At 37.0% G+C, this 9,485-nt stretch overlaps 1 protein-coding gene across 1 annotated transcript in view; it reads left to right on the forward strand.

Annotated features, from left to right (window-relative positions):
• The window catches only part of SLC7A11 (solute carrier family 7 member 11), a 98,985-nt gene extending 93,796 nt beyond the window's left edge, over positions 1-5,189 (forward strand). The window contains exon 13 of the transcript XR_012077805.1: positions 4,958-5,189. The gene's annotated coding sequence lies outside the window, so the exon portion shown is untranslated. The remainder of the gene's footprint in view (positions 1-4,957) is intronic.
• The last annotated feature ends 4,296 nt before the right edge of the window (positions 5,190-9,485 follow it).

Here is a 9,485-nt window from a genome sequence, read left to right on the forward strand (position 1 = left end):
TTGGGAACACACTAAAAATCTCTCCAGTGGCTTTCATCTTTGTATTGCAAGTGTAAAAAGATGAGGAAAAAATTATTTCTGAGATTTCATCCTAAGGAGAAACTTTGCTTATTTTCAGGGAGAGAGAGACAGATCTCAAAAGCATGCTTAAACAAAATGTGATGCTTACTAAACTGCTTTGCAGGATAAAGGGAGAGAAATTTTGTTACCGAAAAGAAAGGAGAGGAAAAGGAAGAATGAACAAATAAAGGGAAAAAGAAAGCAAAGAGAATGCAGGGGATCTTAAGATGCAACTCTGGCCCATAAATTGCCAATAGTGTTCCTACATTTATAAATCCTTCCCTTAAAATTAATAACTGATAAAGGTTATGAGTTTTTGGCTGAGCTAATACAGAGCAAAACGGAGACAGTGTATATAGAGGAGATATTTGACAAAAGTACCATGGAAATGTAATATCTGGGAATTTGAAGAGATCACAAAGAGGCTTTGAACTTTAACAGGCAAAGGGTATTTCAAATAGGATATTTCAGACCAGTGCTGCCCAGTAGAAAAGTAATGGGAATCACAAAAAGCAAGCCACAGAGGTAATTTTAAATGTTCATGTAGTCATGTTAAAAACATAAAAATGAATAGTGGAATTAATTTTAATGATATATTTTGTTTAATAAAATATATCTAAAATACTTTCATTTAAGAATGTAGTTAATATAAAAATTATTAACAAAATAATTTACATTCCTTTTCTGATACTAAGTCTTCAAAATCTGGTGTACATTTTATACTTACAGTACATTTCAATTTGAGCGAGACACATTCGAGGACTCAACACGTGACTAGTGGCTTCTATTGGACATCAAAAACCTAGATCTCCGTAGTATAGGTAACCTGCAGGTGACGGTATGATTTCATTTTCAGTGCTCCTCTGGGACTGCTGAACTTGGACCAGATATGGAACTACATCTTGAATGATGCTTGGCCAGTAATACATTCTCACCGTAGCTGCCTAACTGCTGGATGCACGGAAGTTAGGACTCAACTCTGCGTCAGTGAACACACAATTTCTTGAGTAGGAAGGAAATGGTTAAGCATCAGGTCCATTCTCTCCCTTTACCTGAAAAATGCCTCCAAGAAAGAACGAAGATGACCCAGTCAGTCTTCTCACAAACATTCCAGTTACAGAACTCCTGGGAAGCACACTGGTGGTATTTAGTGTTGGGAGAGTCTGTTTTATCTATGGAATGCCTTGAGCAGATGCACTGGGTCTGTCAACAATTCCTTATGGAAGTCTGTGGGTCCGGGGGCAATGAAATCTATGGATATGTGGGCATGGCCTTCTAGGAAATGTCATAAAACCTATTTGGTATAAAATAAAGATATTTTGTGATTTAAATAGGTCCTTTTTGTGTAGGTAGTGTAGTCACATACATTATTACTGATCTCATGCATTAATTAGTAATTCATCAGGGCTGGCAGGTATTCTGATGTGGCAACAAAGCACCAGAGGAGCTGCCCTAGGGATCCAAGGCTTCTCTTTGCTTTGGCTGTGCCATGGATTGATTTAAAACTCAAAATTATTACTAAAGTGTGAAACTCTGATTCAAGTGAGTCTGGTTTGATAGTTCAGTCCTTAGTGTCTTTTCATTAAGACTTTAAAATATTTAACATGAAGAAAATGAAGTCTATAAAGAGATACTTAATGACTTGGTTGCTTATATAGCCCTGATTATTAAGCAAGTACTTGAATGTTTGGCAGAGATTACTTTATCTAGAGTTGTGCTGTTCTATATGGTAGACCTTAGCCACCTGTGGCTGTTAAAACTTTAATTAATTAAAATTAAATACAAATTCAAGTCCTTATGTATACTAGCTACATTAAAAACATTCCACAGTCACAAATGACTAGTGGCTACTCTGTAGACGAGATGAATATTGAGTGTTTCCTTCACTGCAGAAAGTTCTGTTGAACAACCTTGCTCTGTAAATTAGAGATTTTATTGGGAAATAAAGTGGCACAAACCAGAGAGAGACTTTAGTTTGAGTCAGAACATTTCAATGAAATAAGACAGAGATGTCAGGTATGGAAGTAGGAAAAGAATTTGCTTAGGTCTTGAGAGATGAACGAGAGTGGAGAAAAAGGGAGAGTTTTAATGGGGGAGAGACACAGGGAACTAGAGAGATGGGAGAAGGCTGGACGTTCTGCCATATAATCCTATACTTGGGAACACTACATTTTTAATAGCAGTACTAGTCTTGAGAGTGGGCAGAAATTGTATGTACGTATGTGTGTGTGTGCATGTGTGTCTTCTTAAGGGAACTCAATTTCAGATATGGATGGATCTGGAAGAAGATGACATCAAGATAAGGTAGGGCTCTAGAATCATATTAATTGTGAGAAAATTTTTGACTTTCCTAGTATTTTAAAATTTGCAGTTCAAGCCATATATCTAGGTCCCAAGAGAGACAGGGAAGATAGACTTAATATTTTGATTATGTTAGTATATGCCATGCTGTCTGACATTAAATAGATCCTCAATAAAATGATCAAAAGAATGGATTAATACCCAGTATCAGCTGACTTTCTTGAAGCAACTTCTGTTCATAGACAACTATTAGAGTATGGGAATTCAACACAGCATAATCTTTGACTTGCTTTGATTTTGCAATGACAATGTAAATTTAGATCAATGGCAGTTCAGATAGAAGCACTCTTAGAAGCTAAAAGTAGACTAACTTGTGCTGGAGGCCCTAAGCTTTGAAAGTTTCAAGTGTTTCTTTATGTAAATTTATTGCTACACTCAAAACTCTGGTGTACAGTATACACTAATCTGCAGCACATGTTTAGCTACAGAATAAATCTTGTAAATTGAAAAGATTTTGCCAACACCATCACGTTGAAAAAACGCAGAAAGTAGCTGACATGAAGATATTGACCTTTCGGACTCATTCTAATAAAGACAATTCTAGCAGTGCATCTCAGTTTCGATCCAGGCAGACCAGTCCTGAGATCTGACTTCAGTGCTGAAATAATCTTGTCTGGAAACTGGTTTAGATTCAGCATTACTGAACAGTATTAAAAAAAAAAAGACTTCATTAAGTTGGCTTTCTATTTATGCCTTTGTCATTTCTTTCAGTGTTTAAATGAAAGTAACATGTAAGAAATCACTGCTGACAGGTTTCGAATTTATCTTCAATTATTTATTGTGATACTCCTCTCTCCACCCACCATTACACTGTAACAAGTCAAATATCAGTTAAAGCGATGTTTAAGACCCTGTAATTCGCAGCATGATAACTGTTTTGACGATATTTAATGGCCAGCACTTACTCCAAATGAGTTAAAGCATATTATTGTGTAAGCATTTATTTTTCACTACTTTACTGCCTTGGTAAAACATTTTCCTATTTCTCCACTGCTTTTCTGTTCTCTTGTAAGTTTAAATCACAGGATGTAACTAGCTAACGAACAAGATTAGATACTGCACCAACCAGGTTGATAAGTGTCGGGAATTACAAGCAAATGGACAAATGCTTAAACGCGCATGTACACATCCAACACCCTGGTCTCACATTTAACCACATGTCCACGACTACATGAGTCTTTTCCCGTTCAACTCAGCCCCTCAACCTAGATTTCTCTCTCTTAGAGAATCGTATCACCATTTATTGTGTTGCTCAACTTAGAGATTAGGCTGTCATTCTCAACTCTCGCCCTACTCTGCCTCATGCGTACCTTACATATGGTGAATTTAGGGTCTAATTGTATAGCAGACATGGTAATTGGAGTGAAGCTCAGTTCTCTCCCTTCACCTCCTTTTGGAATTATCTAGATTGTCTGCATGAATAGGTGTCATCTACGGATGATTAGTTATACAGATTTTAGTTTTTCTTTCATTCATAGACTTCTCTATTTTACAACTGAATCAGTTATGATCTTGACTTTGTAAAATCTTACTGTGTTTAATAGCTTTTAGTTATTGAATGAGAAGGGAAACAGGAATTTGGATATATGAAAATATTAGCTTTTGCCATTTTTCTTAAGTTGTCTTCTAAAGAACTTTGATGAGCGCCTGGACATATATATCAAATGTAGAATAAAACTCAGAATTAACCTTCCTATGAGTACCTATAAATGTTTATGCAGTTACATCACCCACACAGCAGCTATTGTTAAGAAAACATTCCACCATCCTGTCAATTATCTTTATGAGAGTCAGAGTAAAGTATGCTCATAGCACTATTTGGTTAGTTTGCTAGTTATAATTATTATATGCATCAGCTCTGTGTAATTTACTGGAATAAGTATCAAGGGAAATGAAGAGAAAATAACAAACAAAATTTGTGCATATAAGGAGCTACAATTTAATGCAAGAGACAGTACAAAAGGAGACTTTAAATAAGTAAAATTCACAGTCAACTAAGGTTATAAAATACACTCAAAACTTGAGTACAGACATAATGATGTCTTTTATAGTATCATTGCAATGGTAAATAGGAGATGAATGTCAATGGCACAAAAAGTAAATAAATGGGATAGAACATAAGCATTAAAAATGTTGTTTTCCAAAAATGTTTAAAGCATGAGAAATGCTCACAGTATGATGTGGAGTAAAAATAATGTATGAATCAAAAACAAATACATAGTGAAAGCACTAAGTCAGTGCAGCTTCCAGGAATTCACGCTTCACTCTTTGGTAAAAAACCAAATCTCTTTTGCAGCTCAGTTTTTCCATCTGGGTTTTGCTTTACCCTTTCTTGTGGTGGTGTCATCTGTTCTTCCCTCATCTGGCTGTGAAATTTTTGGCACGTGGCATATATCCATCAGAACAGGTTATTGTAGACGATGGAAATAAACAACACACAAATCCTGTTAACTTATAACCATAAATGTGCATTCCTCTCATGCTGATATCCTCCACTGCTCAGCTCTGATTCTGCTCCTTGTTGTATTTCCTTTAGATCTTAGGGTGCTGGAACCATCTCTGTCTGGAATACCGTCACTGCAGAGAGGAAGGAGGCATAGCAAACTACACAGAGGCTCTTAAAGCCTCTGCATCCCATTAACTCACACCACCCCGTGCACATTCACTTGGCCAGAGTGAGTCCGCACTCAGTAAAGTGGGGCTGTGGGAGCGCACCTCCAGGAGGCGCACTGAGAGGAGGGAAGTAATAAAATTTGATCTCACACTAAGTCATGCCCCTCATCTCTCATTTCCTCCACTGTCTCACATTAAATAACTTTTGCCATTACTCGCCATTCATTACCCATACTCATGTCATACCCTTTACTGTGGTTTTGGCTTCTCAAAAGAGCTCAAATCCTGTTTCCCCACAGAACTTCCTCACTCCTTATTCAAGAAGAGGTGGGAATACTTCACTTAATGTACCTCTAGGAGATGGGTTGCCCAAAGCCAAAGAGGTATTGTTATCCACTTGAAAATGGGCAGGGGCTTCATCTGTGCTGAGCCAGAGTGGCCTGGTACTGTCAGTAGGCTGAAGCATCCTCTTTCTCATGGATGGTTATGCCATTTATATGTACCCACTCTCCTCTTTGAATGCCTTCCCACATAACCAGGTAGGGTGGGTGAATGGAATGGGAATGGGACCAGTGAGCTCTTAGTAACAATTGAGGTAACTATTCTCTGTCTCTTAAATATCTTAAATATTCTTCTATCTGCTTCTTCCTGAAAAAGTGTCCTTTCCTTGTGTTGAAAATGCAAAACATGTGGCCATTATGTGGGCTGTGGTCTAAAAATAGAAAGAAATTTCCTATTTAACACTTTAGCCTCAGAACTTGTTGACGTAAACACAGTAGGTTCTCTAAAACATAGTGATTTTCTCTGGGTTGTGGGATTATATGTGTTTTAATTTCTTTTTTTTTTTTTGTAGTTTTCTGTATTTTCCAAATATTTATTTAACAATAAGCACATCATTACTTTTACATTTAGAAAAAATATGATAAAGTTATTTTCAAAAACAATGTAAGAAAAAGAGTACAACTAAGGCAGACTGATTTCAGGAAAATCGAGGATAATTCCATGTCACTTGAGAGTGTTTATAATATCTTATTCATTTTCATATTTCTTATAGTTCCCAGTGTTGAAAGATGTTAGCAGACTTTATGGTGGTATTAGTTTTAAGACCACATACACATCCAGATCTACACTGGACAAACTAGCCTTTGTGAGTGTGTGTTTGCTTCTGGGCAAAGATGAACAGAGACAGTACCTGAAAAGAAAAGGACACTGCAGGAGTTTCCAGGGCTTTAGATCTATACTCCAACATAAAACTCCTGCAAGTTATCTTGAACCCAAAAGATAGAGAACTTTTTAGATGGGATTTTCTCCATCTGAACCATCTAGGTTCTAAGAACCCAGAAGTAAAGTAGACCAAATATCTTACCTTGTTATTTCCCTACTGAAGCACAAATTTGTTTAAGAATTTCTAATTCAGAGCACACCCAATAGTAAGCAAAAGAGAGTGCAGGAACAAGCTACAGAGCCTTGGCTGAGTGTTGAACATTTTCTTAGGTGTTTTCTGCTTTTGGATCCATTTACAGAAGGTAAGATGGGGGAAGCTGGAATCAATAGAGGCAAAGACTCAAAGAGAGACATACCAGAAGGAAAGGGAAGGACAGAAGGAAGGGGGCAGAGGGAAGGAAGGAGAGAGAAAGAGGGAGGGAGGGATAAGGAAGAGACAGTGATAGAGAGACTGATTTTCTCATGGGATTTAGGTCATGGAGCATTATTCTATGATTCCAGGAAGAAAAGGTCTGGAAAATGTACATCCACATGCATTCACTAGCAAAGTGTCCAATAAAATCTCCTAGGATCTGAGCATTTCACAGCAACACTCTTCCTCTTAGTTGAAGAAGAGTGAAACTTGTTGGGTGCATTCTGTAGCCAACACTTGACACATTGCAGAGGCTAGTCATTGAATGTTGAAATGAAGAGGTGACGGTAAGGATGGATGGATCTTCTAATATTTCAAATGGATTTGAGGTAGATTAGGGTATTTTTTTTTAAGAAATACAATCTTTGGCTTTTATTCATCACTATATTAAGTCTTTTCCCCAACCAACTGGAAGATTTATTATCAAATTTTCATGCCTAAATTTTATGAATAATATTAATGAATTCTAACATGTAACAGATCTCTGAGAAGCATGTATCTGAATGATCATATTAATAGTCACAAAATGGACAAAGCTAACACTCAAATGGACAATCCTCTGTTGTACTGACAGCTTTACTAACTACTATTTGCATTATTTTACAAACAACTTTTAGGGATGTTATGGTTTACTGGAGTAATACATTTGTATTATCATGGCTTTTCTGGCTGTTACAAAATTCCCTTTTGTGAACACATCAGAAGATATTTCTGACTTTAAAAATTCAGGTCAAATTATGAAAATTAAAACAATCCTAAACTCAAACCTGACCATGGAAGGAGTGAGTAAAATTCAGCAAGAGGAAGAAAAGTGAAAGCAATCTGTAATACTTTAAAAGAAAAAAAAATAGGATTTTTGTATAAAAAGAGAATTCTTTACCGGCTTAATCCGTTATTAAAGGTGACCATTCATCCTTAGTAATCAGATCAATTTGTGCTGAAAATTTAGTTCTATATGTGTGAATTGGAAGTGATCTTATTAGTGTTCTACTACATCAAGTTTGATAAAATCCCCAATCCATTTCAGTTAAGTTTCTATTGATCCACTTAAGAGATCAATTTGAACTTGTTCGATTCTTTTGTCAAGGGATTTCATCAGGCTTGAGTTTAACGTTATGAAGTAAACATGATTTAGAAATGTAAGATGGAATAAAAAAGAGTCCAGAAGAGTGCTGACAATTATTTGAACTCAAGAATTTGCATTTGAGCATTTGATAGGGCACCGGCACTTAGAAACGGACTAGAAAGACAATAGGACAAAGAAGTCAGAGTGCCTTTCAAACTAGTGAGGAGTCATACCTCCCCTCACTTACACTAGTCATTATGTTTCTGTGTCATTTAACAGTTTGAAGTCTATTTGTCAATAAAAAGAGAGTTTTAGCTTTATTCTTAAATATATTTTACATCGAATTATATACCGCCTTTCATGAACTAAATACTTCGTTCATTTCTATATTTAATTTCCTATTGTTGTCTGCATTTCACCCTAATTTTTCTTAGGAGAGGATGAATGGATGTTAAACCTGTGTGAAGATCTCAGGAACAATGACAGGGGTTCCTCCTGATAGCCACTTTTCTGTCTCCTTCTTCTCTTCAGGAGCAGTTTTAGAAGGGGCGCTAAAAAAGAGAACTGCCCAGAAACATTTCTCTTTCATACCTAATTCTATTCTCATCTTCACAGAATAGACAAGGAATTCCTTTTAGCAGGAAGCAGTCTTCAAGACCTTCTGTTGCACCTGGTAAATAACATGTATGCAGGTAGGCAGTGATTCAACGTACTGCATTGTCAGGGAAGTTCAAAGTAAACCGAGGACAAAGATTTAAAGGTAGAGACTAAGCATGAAAACAGATCAGAGGCTGTAACTGCTGGTCAACATGATGTGTCTGTCATGCCATTGTACCATCAGCTTTCAGTTAGGAGAACAGAGCTCCTCTAAGTACCATGGGATAAAGAATTTATTAGAATTTGTGGAAGAAATTAGACCATAGACTAACATGGGGGCTTGCTGAGGAAATGATGTTCTGAAAGTGTGATATTGGAAGATTAGGGAAGCAGTTACTAAAAGTCATGCAAGCCCTGGTACAAGCAGACAAACTGAATCTTGTGGGCAATCCCAGAAACTAAGCCCTCGTGGCAGTCAAAGTGGGACCAGATGTGCGTGCACACACTCTCCCGCAGGTTCCAACAGCGTAACAAAGAGGAGGAAAAAATGATGAAGAAGACAAGTTCCTGGGCGAGGACTCAAATAAAAGGCCCCCTTTCATCACGTTTTTATTTCAGTTATTGTGATTATTAGTTATTCAAGGTAGATTGGAAAGACTTCTGTGATGACTGTTTCTCACATTCGTTGGTTTACTAGATGAAAGGCAACAGGCTACTTAAAAAGTGTCACCCAGACATACAGCGAAGTTTTGGGGGCTCAACTTGTTCTATTTTACAGATGAGTAAGTTGAGACCTAGAAAGGTAAAGCGATTCATTCAATATGACATTTAGTCAAGATAGAGTTCTGTCAGCCAACTCCTACCTCAGTGCTCTTCCCGCTATACATCATTCCTCCTGGAAGAGACATTTTGATTTAAACTGCTGGTCTCGTACTTCAGAACTCTTTGATCCTGTAACTGGTCTTATTGATCTCTACCTTAGCAAATCCACTTTTCAAGGCTTAGGTCCCAAGTGGCAGGATGGTGTCTTGCTTCTGTGAAGACCATGTTGAAAAAAGTGGGAGATGAAGTATAATTTACTGTATTCTTACAATATAAGAATGTTCATCTTTAACCAGTTTCTCCCAGCAATTCTGAGAACCTGTTCTGTGC

The sequence above is a fragment of the Vicugna pacos genome, chromosome 2 (genome assembly GCF_048564905.1).
Source record: "Vicugna pacos chromosome 2, VicPac4, whole genome shotgun sequence".
Taxonomy (NCBI): Eukaryota; Metazoa; Chordata; class Mammalia; order Artiodactyla; family Camelidae; genus Vicugna; species Vicugna pacos.